Genomic DNA, 25,941 nt, shown 5'->3' with positions numbered 1-25,941 from the left:
TTTTTATACATTCCCAGATTAACAAGGATCTGCAAACCTGGGAATGCTTCAAAACAGTGTGACTCCCCAGGAGAGGCGTACTAAGAAGAAAGAACTTTATTTTCCTTTACTTTTCTATTCCAAAGCACACATAGAAAGAGGAAAAGTCCTCTATTGGTTTGTTTTTGTGCAGGAATGTGTACAAAAACAATCATGTCAACAGCGCACATACCCTTGCACCATGGTCCACGGGTGCCTGCATCCACCCCCTTTCTGAATTGCATTGGAGCTAGGCATCAATTTGTGCAATGGGCAAAGGAAGAAGGGTCAGAAATGCTCTATATTTTATTAATACAACAAATTCCTGCCCTTTCTTTTTGACACAGGACAGTGCCTCAAGACACCGCGTGACTCTGCTCTGTGCCATACAGTTGTAAATGAGGTCCTGGTTTCTAACATACGCATCTGCTCAATGGGGTTTTGCCACGGCTCCACTACTTCCGGAACATCTCACTAATCATCACTGTGGTCCTTTTTTGACTGGATTACCGAGTTCATACACATGCCTGGGCTATGTTTATCTCTCTGAATCCTAGAGAGTTCAAAAATATCAAGCAGATTGTAAAGATTTTACTGGCTCGGTTAAATAAAAGGTCTAGGATGCACATGTAATATCACAGTTTTTCAGGTTACAGGAATCTCACAGGATTGATAAAGCGCTCAACGCTCTTAAATTGTAGGGGTGCATTATATTCATGTACGAACTGCACTCGTATATATTCAATGTTTGGTTGAAATTTGTGCATATTAAAATGAAGTTTATATATCATCTTATGAAAATCTGTAGAATTAAATTGTGACGCTATTTACAGGATTGATTAGTATTTTGCACGTATTTAGAGAAATCATGTAATTGTGTACATATATAATGATTAGTAGGTAAACCAAATGTATTCCTGTGTAATGAGTGCATATTATATAGACTGTTATTAGGTTAGCCAGAAATGTAGGCCTAACTTTAGTTTTTCTTAAAGGTTTCCTTTCTCCTTGTTTGCTCTTACGTCAGGAGCTAATTAAAATGTATTTGTGTAGAAAGTTCTCTTTTCACCCCTACTGCAGGTGCAGGAATTTGACCTAGTTATTTTAAATTTAAGAACATACATGGTAGGAGAGCAATGCCTTTGAAGAGCTCGGACAGAGAGAAGGGTGGACACCTTCCGTGCCTGGTAAAACCTGGGAACCAAGGTCGGCGGACAGAGCTGCAAACTTAATTGGAGTTTGTGGAAAGTTACTCATAGAGTGTATTCAGGGAATAATTTACCATGTGATCTATTAGGGGTTTAACTTTGTCTTTGTATTAGGCCCAGGGACAGTTGTGCAGGACTTCTGCTTTTGACTGAGGAAAGAGAGCATCTAAGAACGAGCTCAGTAGCTTTACACTACTTTTAACGTGAGACCACTTATAAGGAAGTCAACACGTGCTGACACCTTTTGGGAAATTCTTCTGGGAACTAGGAAGGGATGCCACTTTAGAAGTAGAGTAGGGACATATTATTCTTTAATTCAGAAATATAAAGGATCTGGACGTGGTGTCTATACTCAGCCGTGTTCTGATTTTGGAATATATTGTTTTGTGCCTATTGTGTTGTATGAACTATGTTTGTAGGTTCGGTTCTGTATTAGTATTCATGTATCTTTACACCTTGATTTTGAGGTCTATATTCTGTTGTTCCTTGTTTGTAATAAATTATCAAAAGTTAAATTCGGAGTCTCGAGTTTTTTGAAGTTGATGGAAGGGGAAATGTATAATTGGTAAATTGTTTTCTTCCCTCCGCACTTCTTAGCAGGCAAGAAAGACCATCGGCCAGAGATTCCTGAGTAAATCTAGGATATGGAATTTGGCCCCATCAAATGGTAGCAGAAACGGATGGTTCCCTCTAGAAGTGGGGGAAGATTTTAGAAAATCTAGGACAAAATTAGACTTTCAGAGCCCAAAAAGAGTACCCATGACTGAGAGCAGAGGATGGCAGGCGTTGATGGAGGTTGGTGGAAATTGATGGTGCGGCGGAGACAGTGGTAGAGTATGAACAGTGATGTGATGTGTGTGTTAGATTGCGGTGAATTGATTGAGTGATGTCTTGCGGAGTTGGAATGATAGTCAAGTGAACGTGAGGTTATTGGTTTACTGGTCCGAACACGTGTGTATCAGGAGGTTTTTGGAAAACAGACTCAAGAGAATTCCAAGATCCGGGGATAGTTTTGTACAGTAATTGTCTGAACATTGATGTGGTGTTGTGGAGCGCTTTCAATGGCTCACTTGGGGTAGGGAACTTTGTGTGAGTGGATCTAATAGAGTTGCATGTGGAAAACCTCAGGCCAGGGGTGGACCACAACGTTTCGAGTGACTGACGCAGGTCGTGGGTCAAGGAGTATGAATGTTCTCGAGTGAGTGTATACTATCGATCTTGTAGACGACGGACAATTACTTGGTTCTTTGTAACTGTAAGTTACTGTGGCTGTCTCATAGACAGTTACTTGGTTTAGTAGCTTTTGGGTAATCAGTCACTTGGATGTGTGAATGCGAGAGCGAATGTGGGAGGTGAGATTGTGAGGGAGTGTGAACTGCTGCAGAGAGGTTACAGTGACGTCAGAAAGGGCCGCTCTGTGATAGGCCACTTGGTAGAACGTTATGCTGGAATTAAACAGTTCTCTGCGAAATTTTGGAAAGAGAAAATTGTGTTTTGTAACAATTGAGTTCAAAATTAGATGTTTAAGCTATTGCGAGACTTATGTAGAGCAAATTCAGGTGTAGTGACTCGGATTGGGGAAGAAGCCCCGCCAGAGGATACCCCAACATATTATATAGCAACAAATGTAGGGTTGCATACAATAGTGTGGCTCCAAAATTGGCATAGGATTACAGAAAAGGAAGGAGAATTGGCTTTTCCACACTATGGGTAATTTCATTTGGATGTGTTTTATCAATTGAGGGGGGTGTTCTCTTCATTAAAACCTCCACCTAGACCCGCACAATTTGAGGCATTAGATGCATAGATGTGGGCAGCACAAGCTAAGTAAAGAGAACATTTGCAGGTAAAGATGAAAAAAACAACAAAGTTGTTGTATTTCCTTCTGTCTTCCCTTTTGGTACCTTCCGCTCTCCTCCCCTTCCCTCCTTACCTGTTGGTATGCCCGAGAGCTCAGATTAGAATATTGATGTTGAATCCCGATTCTAGAGAGAGGGGATAACTAGAATAAACGTCTCTTCAGCTTCTCCTGAGTCTGAGTGGATTTTCTCCATACTTTACAACACTGGCGACGAGGATGGGATCCGAACCCACGCGTGCATCGCACAATGATTTCCCAACAAGCATACTAAAGAACAATTGCATCTAAAATGCTTCAGATGTGGGAGCAGCAACCATTTGGCTAACAGTCCGTTATGCACTGCAAGAAGTGCTTTTGTAATAAATGCAACCGAAGAGGCCATTTAACAAGTGTGTGTAGAGACAGTGACAGCTGCCAAGTAAAAGCAGTTAATGTTGAAAGCGGAGATGAACACCAAAAGTTCATTTTCCAAGTGAAAAGTACATGTGGCGGGTATGTCCAGGATTAACCAAAATGCAAAATATCACTCACTAATAAAACTATTGAAATGTTCGCTGACTCGTGCTCACCATTTACTTTGTTGAACTTGAAAGATTTTAAAAAATACCTAGGAGATCAAAAAACTAACATAATGAAACCAGATATCTCTCCGCAAGGTTATACCAAAGATCCGATTCCTTTGGTAGGAATGTTGGAAGCTCAAATAGACTTCAAATGAAGGTCTACAGTAGGGAAAATATATCTGGTGAGTGAAGGCTCGAACCTTCTGGGGTGGAAGCACCAGAAGGAGCTAGGCATTATTCTTGATCCTAACAACAGAGAACAGGTCATCTTAATGGAGAAGTCTGACCCTAGGATAACTCTTTGTTATGAATTACCGCACCTATTTTGCGATGATTTGGGACTATTGAGAAAATACCAACATAAAATAAAGGTCAGATTTGGTGCTAAACCGGTCGTTCACAAGACCCGCCAAGTTCCCCTCCTTTTAAGACAGCCTCTAAAAGTCGAACTTGATAAATTGTGCCATCTTGGAGTCATTCAACCCATTGATTCAAGTGAGTGGCTAGTGCCCATTGTCATCGCTTCAAAGGCCAACGGCGAAGGCATCCGCCTCTGCATCGAGCTACGGAGTCTTAACGAGAACATTTGGGTCGAGAGATTTCCCCTCCCCAACATCAACGAAATGCTGAGCATGATTGGGGAAGGCCACATTTTTCTCAGTTATAGATCTTTCAATGGCCTACTATCAAGTGGAACTTCACCGGGACTCAAGACCTTTGCCTGCTTTCTAGTCTCCATTCGGCACATATATGTTCAGGAGAATGCCATTCGGCCTTGCTTCGGAAGCCGCTGTTTTTCAAAAGATGATGCAGCAAGTGCTGGATGGTATTCCGAACAGTATGTGTTTTCAAGAGGACATCCTAGTCTATGGGGCAACTGAAGAGGAGCACAACATGGTATTCAGGTTGTCGGAGGCTGGGTTAACCGTCAAGCGGGACAAGTGCAAGCTAAAAGTAACTGAGGTTGATTACCTTGGGCATAAAATCTCACACGAAGGGATCAGACCTAAACATAGTTTAATCCAAGCAGTGAAAGAGGCACCATTCCTTTCCAACAAAGAAGAACTGAAGTCATTTTTAGGCCTAATTGAGTACATGGCAAAGTTTGTTCCTAAATTCTCAGAAAAATGTGAGAATTTACGGGAACTTTTGAAGGCCAAACAAGAATTCAAGTGGGAAGAAAAACACTTCGATACTGTAGACAGGTTAAAACAAGAAATCATAGAGTCTCCTGCTCTTAGTTCATTCGACCATAAAAAGAAAACCATTTTAAGTACAGACGCCTCAAACAAAGGACTTGGAGCAACACTTTTGCAGAAAGGAGAAGAAGGTGAAACCATCATCACGTTTGCATCCCACACTTTGAGCCAGTCGTAACATAACTATTCCGTAATTGAAAAGAACCCCTAGCATGCTACTGGGCCATAAATCATTTAAAAAAATTTCCTCTGTGGAACCAAATTCACGGTCCGTACAGACCATAAACCTTTGATGTACATTTTTTCAGCTAAACAAGAGCACTGTGATTCGCCGAGAATAGCCAAATGGATTTTAGATCTAGAAAATCATTGTTTTAAAGGGGAAACCTGCCGGGACAATAAAATGTAGTGGCAGATTACCTTTCAAGGTCACCTCTTCCGAATGACTAACAGGAAGATCACCTAGATGCTCCCATGTTAACCATCCAACTTCCTTCTCTCACCAAAGTGGAATGGGATGATTAAATGAAGAAAGATCCCATAATGAAAAACCTAATTGTCAACGGATGGCCAGAAAAATGTTGTGACATCCATGATGACTTGAGGGATTTTTGGGATGTAAGACATGAACTTAGAATTATTGACGACAGGCTCTATCATAATAAAAAAAGTCATCCCACCTTCAGCTCTCAGAGAAAAAATAATAGACCTCGCCCACGAGCGTCATTTGGGCAGAAGCATTACTAAGTCCAAAGTAAGGAATAGTTTTTGGTTCCCTAAACTAGACTCGATGGTTGAAGTAAAAGTCAAGGAGTGCATCAGTTGCGCTAAAAACGATAAAAATAAAATATTGCGCAAAGTAGCCTTGTCCCCAGTAAAAGTACCTATAGTGCCATGTACTAAACTGGCAATGGATATAATTGGTCCAATGGAAGCCTTAGGACCACAGAAAATATTTATGTTTGTCCTGGTGGACTACACTTCTCACTGAGTAAATGTCAAATTTACATCTACCACTTCTACCAAAAATGTCATAATGTTTTTGAAATCTGTATTCTCCTTTGAAGGGGTAGCAGCAATTCTTGTAACTGACAATGGGGTACAGTTTACCTCGGAAAAAATAATAAGATTCCTCAAGGTCTTAAATATCAAACATGCGAAAACTGCGCTCCACTGTCCCAAGGCAAACGGCTTGGCAGAAAGAACCAACTGCATGATCAAAGAGCATATCCAACTGGCAATATCCAACCGATTTAACATCGATGACTCCCTTAGAAACTTCTTATGGGCCTATCACACTGCTCCTAACCTTGTCAACGGAATCTCACCCTTCGTGGCATTAAGGGGAAGAGAGCCTGGCACCTAAGTTTAACCCTCTCTGGTTAGAAGGTGGAAAAGCGGTGACAGTCACCACCGAAGTGTGCAAACGAAAGGTTCAACAACATCAAGCCAACTGCAAAAATTGGTATGATCGGAAACATGGGGTGAGAGATTTAAACCTCAAAGGTGGCAATACAGTTGCAGTAAAGAAACCTACCCATACTCCACTTGGACAGAGCAAGTATTTTCCTCCTCAGAATGTAAGAAACACTAGGAAGAATGTGGTGCAGCTGGAAGATGGACACACTTGGAGGGGGGATAGACTTGCCATGAACCGTTGATACCTTTTGCTCATTCCCTGGATGCTTGCCTCCTCACTCATGCTACCCTTCATTTCCTGGCTCCCTTCTGCATTGCCATATCTTACCTTTCCCGTGTCATTCACACAAAATTCAAAAAATCATTTATTATACTTTTTGAAAACTATTCCTATATCTTATATGACTGACAGCTAATAAAAAAAATGTCCACTGTCAGATTTTGAAATTCTAAGCAACTCTAAATAGCTCCTGATGTTCAAACGTCTGCACAGGGGCTTAATCCACTTACATCTGGGGGAGCATATGCTGCGCAAAAGAATAGAACATGCGCACTATCCTCATTAGCACCTAATCAACACAGTGAGCAATTAGGATCACTAGCCATCAATTGAGGTTTTGCCCATTTAGCTATAAAAGCATTAACTTGTAATATCTCATACCTGAATTTCATTCACGAGACTTTGCCAGTTGTGGTTCAGTCTCATCTAAAAAGGGCTCAAAGCTTGGGGTCAGTTTAAAATACAGAAAATGAGTAGTCAGTCTCCCCAGTCAGGGTTTAAAGTGACTTTGTGCCTTATGAATTCCCAGTATATAGATTTGATCTCTCTCTTTGAATCAGGGGTCAGCAAGCTCAGGGTTGCCCAGTAGCGGCTCAAACCTAAGTTAGTGAGACATTTACGGATGTGGGCCAACCAAGGAAGAGTGACAAATACATCCAAATGCATTAGCTTCCTAAAGGTCTGCCAGTAAATCTCTAATTCGTCTGTTGTCCAAATTTTAATCCAATAGGCCAATAGCCTCCATACAGGAAGATATCCTATTCTTTTTATCCCAATATCATTTGTAAGAGGGATCATTTGGGTATTTTTGGGCAAACGTGTAAGCATTCTCATGATTTTGTTTTCCCCAATGACGAGAGGCTAAAGATTTTCTTCTACCCAAAGCTCAAAACCATAAGGGTATAGCTGATTGAGCTCTAGCTTTATAAACTTCTAATACTGAAGTAATGGCCTTAAATGAGGTGGAGTGCTGTTTCTTCACTACAGAAATAGAGTTCTGTATTAGGATTGTGTTTGACCTATTTCTTTTAGACTTCCATGTAGGTTTTGAGTATTGTGTAGCACCTAGATATATACGAAATTACGGATTCATTCCAAGAGCACCCCGTTCAATGTTAATCTTTTCTGAAAGTGTTTATGTGGGTTGATAGCTATGTATTTCGTTTTTTTTCGGGTTTATCTCAAGTCCTTTGGTCTTGCAATAGTTATCAAGGCTATCAAGTACGTTTTGGAGACCCCTAGGTGTTTGCGACAACAGTATTGTGTTGTCTGCAAAGGTGAGGGCACAAATGTGGGTGCCACCAAGCTTGGGGGAATAATTTAAAGCTGAGTGTAGATACGCTACCATGTCATTCACCTATAATAGGAGCAGGGTTGACACTAAGACGCAGCCCTGGCGCACCCCTCTCCTAATCAGGATTTCTTCCACCAGTTCCGCTCCCGGGCCCCAGTGAACCTTTTGCAAAATTCCCGTTGTGAAGCCTTATAATCTGATCTAAAATCTTCTTTTGGACTCCCTGACTCTGTAATGATTTCCATAAAAGATCTCTGGGAATGGAATCAAAAGGTGCCTTCAGATCCATGAAGGCAACATATAAGTGTCCATGTTTTATCTTTGTGTAATTCCAAGCTATAATAAAGAGTCATAATACTTGATCTATTGTGCTTATTCTCTGTCTAAAACCAGCCTGACACGATGAGAGGATGTCTTTCTCTTCCATCCAAGGATTTAACTTGGCCAACATTTGTTTGTTATACTCCTTTTGGGTTATGGCTATCAGGCTTATAGGCCTGTAGTTTGCTGGATTGTCCCTACTACCCTTTTTGTGAATAGGGACGATCTCAGCCCCCTTCCATGTAACTGGTTATTGCACTGCACAATTGATTCATATATGGAGCCCAAACATCTTGGGCGTGTTTCAAAATGTCCCCGGGAATTTTATTTGGGCCAGTTGCCTTTGCTGACTTTATGCTATCTATAGCTACCACACTATCCTCTAAGCTAAATTGAAGGTTTGTAGTATGTACTTCAGGCAGGCATGCCTCAGTGAGTGCTTGTGAGTCTAAGGCGAGTACATCTGGTGCGGCATAAAGCATGGAGAAATGTCTGTGCCATGTGCCGGGATCCAAAAAGTGGTCAGTAGTCACCTTTTTCACTTTGTTCCCCTGTGCTACTAATTTCCAAAATTTGGATTGGTCTTTAGTATTGGCAGCTACGACGAGGTCACTTCTGCTAGTGTCCTTCCAATCCCTAAGGGCATTCATTAGTATTTTTTTGTAATTTAATTTTTCAGTTCTGATCTGGTTTACATCTTTAGATTTTAAAGCTCCACAGAGTCTGCATTTGACATTGGAACATTCCTTATTGAACCATGGGTTCAAGGATTCTGGTTGTGATCTTGGTTTATTGGTTTTCCTCTGAGTTTTGGTTAACTGTATTTTTATAATCTCAGATATTTTTTGATGGATCTGGGTGAACAGTTTGGAACCCGGACGTGACTCTACGTAGCCCATTAGTAATTCGCAAGAGTTGTTATATATGTTAGTGAGGGGCTCCACCTGATCTAATATTGTTGACCATTTGACAGATCTCCGATTGTTATTTACTAATGAGAGCCGAGTCTCTTCTCTTAGGTTTGTTGGATTTGATAGGTGCTTAGCAAACCAATTCCCTGCTAGATTTAGACATAATGGGAAATGATTGATCTCCCATCTTTTATCAACTCTAAAGAGTTGGATTTTATTCCAGTATGCTATGCTTACCAGCACATAATCAATGTGGGAAGTGCCATTTCCCCAAGTAAAAGTATTCGAGCACCCATTTTCTGAAGGGAACCGTTTATTGCATGCCCTTAACCCTCTTTTAATGGTAAAGAGCAATATTTGAGTTGCAGATGTAGAGCACGCTACCTTTTTGTTTGTTGCATGTAGAGGAATTCCCCTGGCTAAATCTTCCTCATGGAAGATCGTGTACATTCCAGACATTGGTTCATTGCAGCATTTAAAATCACCTCCCACCAGGACTGCTCCATGTGGCTCAATGCTATCAAGCACTTCCTCAAAATGTCAGATACCCAATGCTTCCTTTGTACATCCCCTTGGTCTTAGATACATGTTAAAGAAGTGTGTGAGTAGTCCATTCTCAGATTTAAACGTTATCCCTAATAAGTCCTTAGAACCAGAATTCACTATCTCTATAGTTGTATTTAAAGTAATTTTCATCCAGATGATCAGCCCACCCGAGGGTCTTCCTCACTTCAATGGAATGGCCCCTATATGAAAGGTTCTATAGCCTAGTTTATACAAAGGCTCAACCACCCAGTTCTCCTGGAAGAGCCACAGGTCAAAGGTATTAACATAGTCCTGCCAGTCAGGGTCAGAAAGTTTTTGATATAGCCCAGCTATATTCCAGGACAACATCTTTAACCCTTTCGCTGCGGCGGCTATTCCGCCGCAGCGCTAAAGGGGCGGGGCGGCCGTGCGGCCGCCGCATGCTGGTGACAGAACCGCTCCGTCACCAGCTACAGTTGAGCTGTGCTGGTGACGGAGCGGTTCCGTCATGACCCGCCCCGCTCATTAAACCTGCCGAGCAGGCGCGAAATCAGCGCTGCGCAGGCGCGGCGGCCGGGCCATGACGGAACCGCTCCGTCATCCGCACAGCTCAACTGTAGCTGATGACGGAGCGGTTCCGTCATCAGCAGGGGAGGGGTTAAAGTTTTTGAGGCTACATCAGAGAGAGGCCTATCGGGGGTTCTACTTAGGGAACTATGTCTGTTGTTGACAGTGTTTGTATTGACTGTTAGTGGATATTGTAGATGGTTTCTGTGCAAATGGGCGTTGTATAAAACTTGATGCTCCCGCTCAGGACTCGGGGGCCTCAAATTTGTATGACTATGAGAACTTCCCTTGGATGGAGTCCCTCTAGCCCCCACATATAGTCAATCAACGGATGCTAGATTGTGAGTCCCCTCAGGTTCCAACGAGAGACTGTTTCTCTCCGCCGCATATGTTTTTGTTAATCTAAAACTGATTTTTGACTCAAAGAGTGAGTGTGTTCTTAAATTCATAGATATCAAATTATCTACGATAGTTTTGGCACGAAAAGTCAATTTTATGTTGTCCAGGTTCCCTGTTTCTTGCCCGATGCGCTCAGCTTTTAGGATGACAGATCTTATTATAGAACGCCATTGGCATTTATTTCTGATCCAATGCGTGACTTAATTTATTGGATACTCTTCATCCTCTCTGGTTTTGTTTTTTAAACTTGGGACATTGGTAAGGAAAATACGCGTTTTCCCTAGGAAAATTTATGTTTTGGAGTAATAGATAAGATCCCCTTAGATGTTGGCTACCTATAATCCCCAATCTGGTCCGGAGTTCTGACGCAGCCCTTCCTGTCCCCAATGGTTTGGGCCATTTTGTGTATAAATATTGGAGGGACTGTTATTGGGTGCCCTTTGCCGCGAAAGTGGGGGCATTCTTGGCCTAACCTCCAAGCTGGTATGTAGGTTATGGTTATTTGCTGGTAAGGATTGACAAAAATTATTACCAGTTGAAAAGTTCCTATTACGGGGAGCCTCCATAGGGGCAGGAATAGGGAGAGATCTAGGTAAGCACCTATCCGCTGTTCCTGAGTTCTGATTGCAGGTGACTCTCCCCCTTGGAGGTTTATTATTTCCTTGTGTTTCGCTTGAGATAAAATTGGTTTGAAGTGTGTGATGTCCAACTATTTCCTTGAGGGTTTTTATCTCATCTAGTATAATGTCTAATCTTTGGTGTAGGGTAACCATAAGGGCATACATGCCTGTGCTCATGGTCTGGGTCTCGACTTCCCTACTACTGGCTTTCACATTGTCGTAATTTGACAGTAATCGGGTTAGCGTTAAGCTTTGCTACACAAATTTCCCCTTATCTTGACTATGGTGTTTGGAGGCCATTTTGAGAAACACTGGCGTCCATTTTAAATGAACGTGCTGCCTCGTGGTCAGCATGCCCTTTTGTCCTTTCTCTGTACCACTGACCACGTAACTTGCCCAGCAACAGGCTATTTTTAGTACTGGTCAAGCTTGCACATGCGTAGGCAAACCCTCTGTACTAGTGGACAGTCATCACTTAGGAATGTCCTTTCAAACTGACCAGTGGTGTTGTAACTCCTCCCATGAGTTGGCTGTGTTCCAAAAATGACCTTATATGTACCTAAACTGAGCAAATGTGTTCAGCCTACTCTTTTTATTACTGTAAAACTGTATAAAAGATGTCTCGCACCGATGTTCGGTGTGATACTTCTTGCATTACCGAAGGGTGCTGTAGGGATGTACCACCACCCCATGGGGTCTTAATAAACTTGTCTTTTGCATTTTCCAGTTTCCGTGGCAACGTCTGTTTTATGGTGTAGCGGGTTTAGCGGAGTATGTAGGCCTGAAGAACCCAATACCACAAATTGGCGACCACGAAGGGACTCATCGGCGACTTGGATGCCTGAAGGAGAGGTCGTGACGAAGGACTGGAAACTAGCCATGGACGCGTACGCTGCCACTGAGTGACCCGAGTCTTGGCACCCACGGTGTTTTCTTCCGTTCCTTCTGATCTGACCTTCCAGGTGGCGCCGGTCCTCGACTGAGATCCTGATCGTTCGAGTTGTCGTACAGTGCCGGTTTGGCTGATTCGATTAAAGAACTTGGCAGTTGGAACATGGATATTTGAGAATTTGGTAAGCTTGTGATTGGTAAGATAGTCAATGGATGCTTACTGTGGCTCTTTGAATATGTTTTGAGTTAGCTAACATTTGGTTCTATGATTTGAGTTATATGTGCAGTGCACTTCACGTAGGCGGGCATGTGGAGAGATTTCTCTAGATTTCTATTTGTTTGAATGGCACACCTTGTGTGAAGTATATTAAGTGCCATTTTTGTGATATCACGTGTCCGTGATATTTTGACATGCCCGTTTTAAGCACACTCCGAGGAATGTGCAGTCTTGGAAAAGGTACCAATTATCGATTAAATTAATCTCAGCCGGCTCCCCCAGAGGGGACCCCTAATCGTGAAATGTACGTTAAATTTGGCATTCCCCCTATTCTATACAGTACATTGTGGCATAGATACACAAAGTCTGATCCCGAATTGCAATGGCCACTACATGGGTCGTTTGATTTACGAAAGGTTCAGTATGTGGAGCAATGTTTGTTTCAGCGCAGGTCTAGACAAGATATGTTTGATTGTGTACGTATGTGGGAGAAAGCGGTGCGTGAACGAATGAAGCGTGAGTTAGCCTTGGCGGACAAAGAGCAGCGGAAGGCTGCTCGGGAAAAGGCTTTACAGCTGGAGGAGAAAGAGTTGCAGGAAAAGAAAGAGAGGGAGGCACGGGAACGTAATTTGCAAACGAATGGCCAATTTCCTATTCAACGTCCTCTTTATCCTGTCCTTACTAATGAAATTGATGATTTTTCATTATTAGATCGTTGCCCGCCTCCGTATGTTCCACCTACGGCCCCCGCTGAGGATTCGGACGGAGATGATCAAGGAGGTAGTCGTATTAGGTTAACTGCCAGTGAAGCTGCGGAATTGCGCAGTTTTGCTTGCAAACTCAATTTGAACACAATAACTATTGCAGAGATTAATGACCAAATGCATAAGTGGTCCGAGCGAGAACGGTTGTATTTCTTGAGCCAGTTTGGAGATGAAGTCGTAGAACGATTTAGAAAGTATTCGGATGATCTGGAGCCTAAGGATGTATCAGTTGGTCGTGAGGATATGCGTAAAGGTCTTTTTGTTATTGCAGATGCGGATCGGTTTTTCCAACGGTTGGTCCAGCTACGGAATGAGGCGTCAAGATTACGGGAAGCGAGAAAAGCTTCAGATGTGCCTGCGCCGGGATCGATGGAGAAGTCCAAAGAGTGTTCTATCTTTGGAGCAGATAGGAGTTCTACAGTTCATGTTATGCCTATGCGTGAAGCTGCACCTTTGTATGTCTCTCCTAAAGGGCAAGGTACAAGCGATGACAAAATGTCTGGGGATGCAAAGGGTTATTTTATATATAATTGGGTTTATACACCGTGGAATAGAGCAGATGTTTTGGCATTAAAAAATGCTTTGCCTGACCCCAGTAAGAATCCGGCAGCTTTTTATGAAGGAGTAGAAGGGGCTATTTCTTCGTGTGTTATGACGTTAGTTGATATCGATCTTTTCTTTGGGTTAATATTGCCTCCTGATATGTGTAGGGCGATTCGTAAGTTCGATGATCGAGCGATCCTGGGGGCGGATTGGAAAACTTTATCCCAAGCTGATTTAGACTGGGAGCCTGCATGTAAGCCATGTCAATTAATCTTAGATCTCCCGACGGCTATTTTGAATAAATTAAAAATGCTCGTTACCCCTAAAAAGATTGATTGGACCATGCTAGCCTCTTGTAAACAGAAGGCGGATGAGTCGGTTTCTGACTTCTTCTCACGTTTTGAAGAAGCATTTCATGACTACAGTGGGCAGTTACTAACAGAAGATACGGGTAGGCATTTGTTCGTTGATAAGTATGTAGCGAATCTCCAACCGGAGATTTCAAAACGCTTAAAGACTAGTAAAAGTTCTTGGACCACTGCGACCCCTGCTTCTTTATTGACTATGGCTCAATATTATGAGCGACAGGAATTGGAGGCTAAAGAAAGTACTGATAAGAAAGCGAAGGAATTAAAGACGACGGTGATGTTGGCTCAGGTTTATGCTGCACAACCGAGAGGGAATGATAGAGGTAGGCGTGGATCGTATGGTACGTCTTCCGTTCGTACGGACATTGCTGAGGATCAGTGTGCATACTGCAAGGAGTTTGGACATTGGGCCTCAGACTGTCCGGTGCTTCGAGAACAACGTAATCAGCGTGGTCGAGGAGGTGGAAGGACACGGAATAGTTATACAGGAGCGAGGGGTGGAGCGAGTGATCGAGGCAGGTTTGAAGCGAGGGGTCGTGGTCAGGCTGATAATAATACTTTTGATCGACGTAATCAGTATCAGATAGCAGAGGGTGAGAATGTAGAGTCTCAGGACTATGTACATGCATAGGATTGCGTAGGATGGGGTGTGGAATCGGTTGAAGTGCCATTAGATCAAAGAGGTCCATATGTATCAGTGGGCGTTTTGGGTTCTACTGATCAGTTAGTGGTTGATACAGGAGCTACTCGTAGTGCTCTGTCTAAGAACCTGGTTCCGAGGGCTCCCCTGTATGGCAAAATGATTACATCGATAGGGTTCGATGGAACCCCCTCTCTTAGCCCATTGTCACAACTTCTTACATTTTACATTGACAGATTCTTTGGTCCGTGCCCGTTCTTATTGTCAACAAACTCCCCAGACAATATTATGGGAATAGATATGCTGAAATATTTTCGAGCAACAATACGCTGCGCTCCTGAAGGAGTGCGGGTTATCTTGAATGACAATTACCCAGATGTAGAGAGATTGTGCACTATGCAAGAAATTGAAGCGTTGGCCCCTCTCCCACAAGCGTTATGGGCTATTTCAGACACGGATGTGGGACAAATGCTTATTCCCCCATTTCGAATAACTGTAAAGGAGGGAGCGTCTCTGCCTCGTGTACCACAGTATAAAATCTCCAGGGAAGGTGAAGTTGCCTTAACGCATATTGTACACAATTTGATTATTGCAGGCGTAGTGGAGGAAGTTCCCTATAATGTCTGTAACAGCCCTATTCTTCCGATTTTAAAGAAGGATACTAATGACAAAATCTATCGATTTATTATTGATCTGAGAGAAATTAACAAGATAGTAGTGATCCAATACCCGGTGGTGTCTGATATTACCACCTTACTTACTTTGATTCCGCCCACAGCCACCACGTTCACTGTGATTGACCTGAAAAATGCCTTCTTTTCTATTCCCATCCACCCTGATAGCCGATATCTATTTGGCTTCACATTAAATATTAAATCGTATAGATTTTGTCGAGTTCCTCAAGGCTATACAGAAAGTCCTAGCATTTATAGCCAGGCTCTAAAAAGACAGCTTGATTCTTTCGATCTACAATCTGGAGTTGCTCTCATTCAATATGTCGATGACATTTTACTGGCAGCAGATACGCAGGAACAGTGTGAAGAGAGTAGTCTTGCTTTGCTTTCCTTTCTTGCTCAGAATAATCACAAGGTTTCAAGGAAAAAGCTTCAATATTGTAGACCAAAGGTGACCTACCTCGGTCATCTTTTGTCTAAGGAGGGCCGTGCAATGACATCTGATCGAATCCAAGTGATTTTAGATACACCAGTCCCTCGCACTCAGAGAGATGTGCGTGCTTTTATAGGCCTGACATCTTTTTGTAGGCAGTGGATAATGGGGTTTTCACACATTATAAAACCTTTGTTAGCATTATTGTCCAAGACTACACCAATGCCCCTTGAATGGACAGATGAATGTCAGAACGCTTTTGAACAATTGAGACAAGCCCTTTGTTCTGCACCAGTGTTAGGTACATCAGATTATACGAAGATTTTTACACTATATGTGCACGAGAAGGATGGGTGTGCATTGTCAGTCTTAGTGCAGACACACGGGGATAAACAGAGACCTTGCGCGTATTTCTCAGCAGTACTTGACCCCGTAGCACGAGGATTACCTGGGTGTTTCCGAGCAGTTGCAGCAACAGCAGTGGCCATACGACAGAGTGAGGGAATAGTTTTGTCACACAAATTGTTGGTGTTAGTTCCCCATGCAGTGGACGCTTTGCTAAACCAAACGAAAACTCGGTGCCTCACGATTGCACGTTTAACAGGATATGAGCTAACACTGTTGACGCCGCATATCACACTAGAGAGGTGTGCTACTCTGAACCCTGCTACTTTATTGCCGTATCCAGTTGCTGAGGGCCAGGAGGAAGAACACCATGATTGTGTTTTCCTGACTGAAGAACAAACAAAGGGTCGTGTTGACTTACAGGATACGCCACTTCCAGATGTGGATGGGGAACTGTGGGTTGACTGATCGTGTTTGAGGCTGCCAGATGGTACAACTTCTGCAGCATATGTGATCACGACACTTAAGACAGTGGTAGAAGCAGCACGAATACCACAGAAATCGGCCCAAGCAGCGGAATTGATAGCCTTAACAAGAGCATGTGAATTAAGCGCTGGTTTATGTGTGAACATCTACACTGATAGCCGGTACGCCTTTGGAGTAGCGCATAATTTTGGCCTACTCTGGAGAGAGCGAGGGTTTTTGACTTCCCACGGAGTGCACATCATGCACGGAGAGCTAGTGAGTGATCTCCTGAATGCGTTACTATGTCCTAAGAAAGTGGCGATAATTAAATGTAGTGCACATAAGAAAGTGACAGACAAAGTAGGACAAGGAAATACCTTTGCAGATCACATAGCGAGGGAAACTGCTATGTCACGAAATGCCTCGCCAATGTATGTAGTGAAATCGCAGGCTGAGCGATGGTATGATGCTAGAGAGGAGATACTAGCTATTCAGATATCAGCGTCTGAAGAAGAACTCGCAACCTGGGCAACGGAGGGAGTGTTGGACGATGAGGGGTGTTGGAGAAGCAAAGTTATGGAGAGATGGAAATTGCCTGCAGCTTACTTGCAAGCAATGGTTCAAATGACACATGGATTGGCACATGTTGGAGCTCTCGCAATTACTAGATTGCTTACACGAGTCTGGGAGCATCCTGAGATTGCCAATACGGCCAAAAGAGTAGTGCAGACCTGTCTGATATGATTGCAGCACAATCCTGCTAAAGGGACGTATACTCCGAAAGGAGGGTTTGTTCCACCTACTGCACCATTTGAAGTGCTACAAATGGATTATATCCAGCTTGAGCATTGCAATAACCTAAAGTATGTCTTAGTGGTGGTGTGTGCTTTCAGTAAATGGATTGAGGCCTTCCCCACGAAGGATAATACAGCGCTGACAACAGCCAAGGTGTTGCTCAAAGAGTACTTCCCGCGCTATGGTGTTTGTAAATTTTTGTGGAGCGATAATGGTCCTCATTTTGTTGGGAAAATTGTGGAATACATCATGAAGGGATTAGGAATTCAGCAACAATTCCATGCTGTATTTCATCCGCAGTCAGCAGGTCTAGTGGAAAGGTATAACGCTACTTTGAAATTAAAGCTAGCAAAGATCGTGGCATCCACGTCTTTGAAATGGCCAGATGCTCTGCCTTTGGCATTGCTATCTATTAGATCAGTTCCCCATTCCCGAACTGGCCTCACACCTTATGAAGTGATGTTTGGAAGGCCTATAAATATATGGGGAGTTCCTAAGCCTCGATTGTTACATGATGGGCCTTGTATAATGATGAACGATTATTTGGCACGATTAACAAATGATTTACTTTCTATTCATCAACAGGTTCGAGAAGCGCTCCCCGGCAACTCCATTGGAGAGGCTCACAATCTTCGTCCCGGCGACCATGTAATGGTCCGGTCCTTTGAGAGAACAAGCAGCTTGGAGCCGAGGTGGCGTGGCCCCGAGCAAGTGCTACTAGCGACACGAACGGCTGTGCGAGTTACTAACAGGAAACAATGGGTGCATTTGACTCATTGTCGTCGTGTCTCTCCGGATCTGGTGAGCCCAACGGTGCTGTCTGATTATCGAGACATCTTGGACGAGGAGAAGAGCCTAGCTGTTACGTCTACTGAATCGGAGGGAGCCTTCCCGGACCACACCGTCTCTGGTAGAGAGAGATATAATCTACGGCCAAGAGAAGCAGTTGTTTTGTGCGAGACTGGTTAAGTTACCGCTCCAGGTTTGTGAAACGGAAGCCGGGAATATCAAGGGGGGGGGATCAGTTCTGTCAAGTGTAGCGACACCCGTCTTGAATCTCGGAGAAGAAACTAACGGCTGCCTCGGAGCTCAGCACTCACATTTTTATTTTTTAGTTGCTTACTTTTTGAGACATTTGTGCTTTGAACTATGGCGTCTTCTACAATGCGAAATAAGAGAATTCTTGGTGCAGTACTTTTTGTGATGACAATTGTGGTGATAGCAGTAATAGCTTGGGTGGTAGAACTACTGGTGCCGGCAAGAGAACATTTATTGCCTACTACCCCGATTCCATCCGAACATTTTCATTTCACTTTGCCTTATCATGAAGAACGACACAGACAGACTTATCTGAATAATAGTTTCATCCAGATTCTGCATCACACCCATAATATGACGAACACTATGAACTGTTGGGTATGTGGAATGTTGCCTGGACATCAAAAGAAAGGAGGCACTCCGCTTATTCCTCTCCCGTTTTCTCACAATGGTTCCTGTAATGCTTGGTACACTCTTTTGTTCACTTTGAGATGGCCAACAAAGGGTGGACTACTTTTCCGACTTAATAAAGTCTGTTTTAATGATCGAGATGGTTATCCACAAGCTGAAGGAACTAAATTTGAATGGGAAGAATATCGACCAGATAATGTATCCTCGCCTCGAATTTATACTAATCAAAGAAATGTAAATATGTCTAGTCTTCATGTGATTAAAGTCATTGATACAAAAGCAGATCTATTTGTCCGTAATAAAGGTACAATCCCAGTAGGAAAAAGTGAATGTAACACTACTCTCACCTTTGATACTCCAAATGGTATTTCCTTTGTGGCTTCGCGAAATACTTATTTTATCTGTGGAAATAAAGGTTATCACCGTCTCCCTATAGGATGGTTAGGAACATGTTATATATCCTTTGTATTACCTCCTGTGTTTATCGCCCCGCCTATGTACCATAATTGATTTTGTGCTCTATCATGATTTTATATTGAATAGAGTGAAGAGAACATTAGCCCTCGACGATATTGATCAGACCGATACTTCTCTGCAGCAGTATGTTGATTTCAATTTAGGTCTCTTTTCTTTTGTTGGTGCTGCCCTAAATAGCAGAAAAATTAGACGACTGACACGTGTTTTAGAAGCTGTTGCTAAGGAGACAGTTTTTGCTTTAGGGAACTTAACTGATGAACTTCAAATTACCAGAATTGTAACGCTCCAGAACCGAATGGTTCTAGACGTAGTGTTAGCTGATCGCGGGGGTGCATGCCGCATTATCGGAAGTAGTTGCCGTGTGTACGTGCCAGATAATTCACCCTCTGTATATGATGCTATTTCTAAATTACACAAGATAGCTGCTGAGATGCATCCTGATAATGGCACTTGGACCCTTTCGGGTTGGTTTTGGACATTGCTTAGTACTTGGGGCTGGAAACTGTTACGATCTTATGTATAACAATTGGGTTACTATTCTTTCTATGTCTGTGTATTCAGTGCGGCCCTATGTAATTTTCCATGTGCCTTTCTGCTTGTATTCCGTCCAAACGAGCCATCATTAAGAATGAACAAATGATTCATAGAGAAGTAGCTAACATTATGGTGATAAATATTGATGACGAATATCCTGATTATGTCCACTATGAGGTAGCTTCAGCTAAACACTAAAAGGGTCGTCTGTCGTAATTTGACAGTAATCGGGTTAGCGTTAAGCTTTGCTACACAAATTTCCCCTTATCTTGACTATGGTGTTTGGAGGCCATTTTGAGAAACACTGGCGTCCATTTTAAATGAACCTGCTGCCTCGTGGTCAGCATGCCCTTTTGTCCTTTCTCTGTACCACTGACCACGTAACTTGCCCAGCAACAGGCTATTTTTAGTACTGGTCAAGCTTGCACATGCGTAGTCAAACCCTCTGTACTAGTGGAAAGTCATCACTTAGGAATGTCCTTTCAAACTGACCAGTGGTGTTGTAACTCCTCCCATCAGTTGGCTGTGTTCCAAAAATGACCTTTTATGTACATAAACTGAGCAAATGTGTTCAGCCTACTCTTTTTATTACTGTAAAACTGTATAAAAGATGTCTCGCACTGATGTTCGGTGTGATACTTCTTGCATTACCGGAGGGTGCTGTAGGGATGTACCACCACCCCATGGGGTCTTAATAAACTTGTCTTTTGCATTTTCCAGTTTCCGTGCCAATGTCTGTTTTATGGTGTAGCGGGTTTAGCGGAGTATGTAGGCCTGAAGAACCCAATACCACAACATGGGGAATATCTGGAATTTAAGTTACCTGATCTTCATATTGGCAAATTCCTAGCAATGAGTATCTATAGTAACAGGGTATTGTCAGAACCTCATAGTTTAATAAACTAACTTAGTCAGGTGCCACTGGCCCTAATATAGCGGAGGTGGGGCAAACAAGCTTGCTCTGGGTTTGCTTTGGAGAGGATGAAGGAATAAGTGTGTCATTCTCACTATTAACATGATCAACTATAATTAGATCAATGGTAGGTCTAACAGTGTTTGGCTTGCTCTGTTTGTTACAGTACGAAGATATCTTTTTAGTGCCATTAGATGTAGGGTCCCTTTCGCAAGCTAGGATTGTTTCTACTTCTTCTATTAAGTTGTCAATTGCTGCTAGAGTGCAATTTTCAGTTGCTGAATTAGCTGGCCTACTGAGTTTTACTAGCTTCTTCTTCCCCGTCGCGGCCTCTACGGCCTTCCTCTTACCCATTATCGCTGCTGTATGCCCCTAAGACCACATTTAGTTTCAGCTTCCGACTGAGCTACTTAATCAACCGACCTTTGTTGTAAAGATACAAATCATAGAGTAGCTAGATTATGAATACTAATCCCCCAGATATAACAATGTATTAGAGTCACAGCGTTCATGGACAGTAAAAGCGTTAAACAATATTCTGTTAATACTGTCCTTCCAATTGATGCCTCAAGTAGGGACAACACCTGAACCAGTTACTAAGCACAAGGAATGATTCCAGCACTGTCCCAAAAGTCTCATATGGTTTTGGACAGTAAAATGCTGTATGCTTGGCTTTGGAAACTGTGCATACAAGAGGATCGTGAAAAGGTGAGGAAACAGCAAGTACACTTCTCTTGGCAGCTGGTCAATTATATCAAAATTTGTAGTTGAATTTCTGCATAAAGGTTGACCAGGAAGTAAACTAAGTTCAGCCGCACTGTTAGAGTACAGTGTGTGACTGCGGGCAGCAACAATTGCACAGATGGGAGAGTCTTACTGGAGTAGCAGAGTTTTTAGACTTTGGGCTACATAGGAGGGCCCAGCCCTGTCTCCTCCTGTCGCTAACGGGCACAGACGGACGCGCCCTTGGCCTGGCCTTCACCTGGGTGTGGCACCGGAACACCCATGCATGTCCCCGTTGCGGGATCCTGTGTCCGGTTTTAAAGCACCACAGGTTGAAAAAGGTCTATAGCCAAGTCTTCAAATTTCATAAATTCAGTATGATATTTCTTATGGTAAATTTCCAGTGTTTTAAGTGAAAAAGTCACCCAACAAAACCACTTTAGAAACAGATTATTTCATTTATTTATTATTGAAATTAGTTCCAGAAATATATATATATATCTTTTTTTGGTAGTGTTTTTGTTATTGATAAAAATACTTATTTATTCTTGTTTTAGTATAACAATTAATTATATCATTGATAGATCATGTACACTCATTTTTTTAAAAAGTTATAAACAACCAGTGAATGAAGAGAAACAAAGGTGTTAGCAATACGACAAGGTGAATCATAAGACAAAAGATGTTAGCAATACGGCAAGATGGATCACGACGCGCGTTTCGGCCAATAGCCTTCCTCAGGTGGCCGTGTATTGCTTTGGAGGCTATATTAGGGGTCTTCAAATAGCCACACTTTATTAATAGTTGCGTTTTCTAGGTTTTCTGTCTTAGATGTTATACCTATGGTGTCACGGATCTGTCAGATTGTGGGAAACTAGCCATCCCGAAAGTGAATATTCAGATGGAACGCTGTTATATGTTGTATACACTTTCTAGGGTGTCTCTTCTTGTGGATAACTTCTTTGTGCTGACAGTTTGTTAGTTGAGATAGCTTTTTTTGGCATCAATAAAATAGTTTGTTCGTGGAGATTGCTTTCTTTTATACCCGTGTTCTAGGCGGTCATGATTCCAACGGACAAGAGGCTCGGTTCTGTCTATAGGGGTCCGTTTTTAAAGCGTTTTATTCTATTGCTGAATGATATGAGCCTCTCGGTTTTAGTACAGCATCTCTGCGAGTCCGACGTGGTGTATGGTTGCTCGCTGGGAGTAAAGCACCTCCAGGCGTTGCCTGCTGAGGCTTTTAGTGGGCACCAGTGAAGCAGGGCAGTGTGGCTCCTGTGGTCCTCCTTGGACCAATGGCGGCAGGTGGCAGCAGAGAAGCAGGCAAAGCTGGACACGCGCAGCTGGATCCAGCATCCGGTTTTAAAGTGTCTCCAGGTGCTGTCTGCTGACGGTTTTAGTGAGTGCCAGTGAAGCAGAGCAGTGTGGCTCCTGTGGTCCTCCTTGGACCAATGGCGGCAGGTGGCAGCAGAGAAGCAGGCAAAGCGGAACCCTGAGTGTCTCCCTCCCAGTGTCACCTTTCTCCCTTTGATACTGGGGGTCTGGATCCTTAATCAATCAGCAGGAGATGGGTCAATTGGTTTATAGCAGCAGCCCATGCCTTTTCACCTCACGGGCTTCCCATCCCCCTACTCTCCAGATGCAGGGCAGCCTGGTGCAATCTCAACACCTCTGTGGGTCAAGACCTCTCCCAGCTCCTCTCACCTCCCAGATTCAGACAGTCAATCCACATTCAACAGAGACACACAGAAATGCTTAAGGCACAAAACTCAGCCATTTTCCAAAAGTGTGGTTTCTGAACACACAGTGACAAAACCACTTTCATAGAAAGATGTGTTATGACACTGTGAGTTCATACATACTAAACGTCACCTCTCCATTAAAAACGTATAGAAAACTAGGCTAACAAAACACACTACCCAGCCTCCCCCATTCTGTCATATGGGCAGAATGGCATTCCACCAGTGAGAACGAAATGTAGTGTTTTCCAGTGTTCAGGACATAGCACACACCTCAGTATCTGTCCTGCCTTTTACCTACACTGCACCCTGCCCAGGGGTTAGCCTAGACCTACCACAGGGGTTCCCAAAGTGTATGAAAAAGAGAAAGTAAGGCCTGACAAGTGGTTGCCCTTGTCAGGACAACATGCTAACTTAGCAAACTGCGCGCAGGCCCTACACTGCAGGTCTGAGTTCCATTTGTGGCACACCTTTGCAATACTAGCCCTTGCACACACAATACACATCACTAAGGAGTTTTCTAGTAAGGCAAACATACCAATCATGGCCAACAAATTAACATTACACTTTACACAGGGAACACTTGTACTCTGACACTGATCAGTGGCAAAGTACCCAAAGCATCTACATTGGCAACTCAATGTCAGGAAAACGGTCTGGGGGAAAGCAGAAAGTTTAGGAAACTTTAGCCAAAAAGGCCAAGTTCTACACCTAAGGAGATCAAAAAGAGATTGTGTTTCGAGGTCAAAAATACGTGGCTACCGAGTGGATATACCTAGTCATAAATGCAACGACCAGGGAGGTCCGGGAGGCAGAGGTCCGGAAGAGTGAGACTTGGAGAGATCACGCTGATTATTGAGATTGAACTGTTGGTCCCAGGATTCGAGGCTCTTGGGCTTTTGACTCTGATGGTACCTGATCCATCAAGGCTAAGTGGATTGGGACTCCTGATCCTAAATCAGCATTCATTCCCAACGTTTGGTCGCCAGCCCTCAGCTCACGAACTGGCAGAATTCCGTATGGAAATTTTGGGCATCGTTGTTGATTCGCTGGTCATTAATATGATCCATGATGAAAACTGAACTGAATAAAGGAAATGAAAGTATATGAACACTGCTCTAAAAGAAGATAACCTAGACCTGAGTGAAAGAAGAATACATTTAGGGACTAACCAGTGGTAAACAACCTTTACGATGCGGTCAAAACACCGCAGTGCCATGACAACGCAGATTTTAAAACGCAAGTCGTTACCACGACTTGCACTGAAGGACACTCTAGACTAAGGAATAGTAGATTTACTATTCCAACACCTTCCCTATTGTACGTAGGCTGTAGTTGGAATAGTAAATTATACTATTCCTAAGTCCAGCACCCTACAGCGCAAGTCGTGGTAACGACTTGTGCTGTAAAAGCTGCGTTGTGATGTACCGCGATCATTTTGATCGCATGGTAACATCATAAATCCTAACCAGTAGAAGAAGAAAGAGTGATAGGAATGGCTGTTCATGAACTTTGGATTGTCAATATTGAACTAAATACAGAAGAATTCTAGGCGTCCAAAATTAATCTAGTAAGAACTTTGTGTGCAAAACCCTTAAGAAGAAAGGAAGAGACTTTGTTATTTTATTCCTGCACTGAGTTGGAGAACTGATTCAATATGGAGTTTGGAAATTCTAACCATAGGCAGAAATGCTTGATAGGCACACTCATAGTGGGGGTAATCATAGTCATTACCTTAGTGATCATCACATCCATAGTCAAGTCCAATATCGTGGAAGAAGGGGAACGAGGGTCACCTATACCTTCTACAATAGACATAAGAGAGGGTTCATCAGAATCAGATGAGGCTATGATAAAAGAAACTAGTCGCCTATTACATGTAGATCTTTTTAAGGGTGACTTTACTTTGAATGCGTACACAAGGTTGCTGTATGAGTATGTAGATATGATAGAGGCAAAGAGTTGCTATGTGTGTATGCAGTTGCTGGCATTAGTACAGGAAGGCATTAGATATCATCGTTTCCCCCTAACATATAGCATTACGTGTAACATGCCTCTGAGTATATTTTATGATAAAGCCCATTTTGAGCACTAATTTTTCAATTATGATGTAGTGCTCCCTGCAGTCCCTGTAATAAAGTATTTGAACAAGTATGATTATTATAAGAAGGAAGATAGGATATCAAAGTATTTTGTGCCCACAGTAACTTTAGATACAGCATATGCCCATTGACACAATTTGACATGTATGTTATCTGACACATTTAAAAGAAAATTGTAGATCAAATAGAGGATAGACACAGACAAACATTATTTAGGCCTGACCCCAAACATAAGGTGATTCCAAGGACCCAAGAAGAGCTTGATTATAAGGCGAAGGGAAGTTCTGGTCCAATAGCTTTCAATTATTAGACAACCACAGACATATTATGACAAAATATTTGTAGGAGAGAGTGAATGTGAGCATATTTTCCTGATCGAGGAATAAATAAAGAAATCGCTATTCGATAAATTGACCATAGTGCCCAATGTGTATTTTGTATGTGGATGAAATGCATATGTTCGACTGTCTCAAAATTAGTATGGAACATGTTTTTTGGCTGTGGTATTTCCTAAAATATTCCATGTGAAAGATTTGTGGCCATTGGAAGGGAAACGATTGCGTAGAGAGAAACGTGGCACGAGTGCAGGAGAAATTGTTGGTGATTTGTTTGATGCAATGATACCAAGTTTGGGAGTGGTTCTGAATGATGTAAAGATTAGAAGGTTGTCAACACTAGCGGACA

The 25,941-nt window shown here is 42.7% G+C and overlaps 1 protein-coding gene across 1 annotated transcript in view; it reads right to left on the bottom strand.

Moving 5' to 3' along the window:
* Positions 1–25,941, bottom strand: part of LOC147683099 (zinc metalloproteinase-disintegrin-like VLAIP-B) — a 4,305,256-nt gene that overhangs the window by 2,751,931 nt on the left and 1,527,384 nt on the right. The window lies entirely within an intron of this gene.

Source organism: Lissotriton vulgaris, chromosome 11 (genome assembly GCF_964263255.1).
Source record: "Lissotriton vulgaris chromosome 11, aLisVul1.2, whole genome shotgun sequence".
NCBI classification, from domain to species: domain Eukaryota; kingdom Metazoa; phylum Chordata; class Amphibia; order Caudata; family Salamandridae; genus Lissotriton; species Lissotriton vulgaris.
The sequence above is the reverse complement of the archived record's forward strand: the minus strand, read 5'-3'. Positions and strand labels throughout refer to the sequence as shown.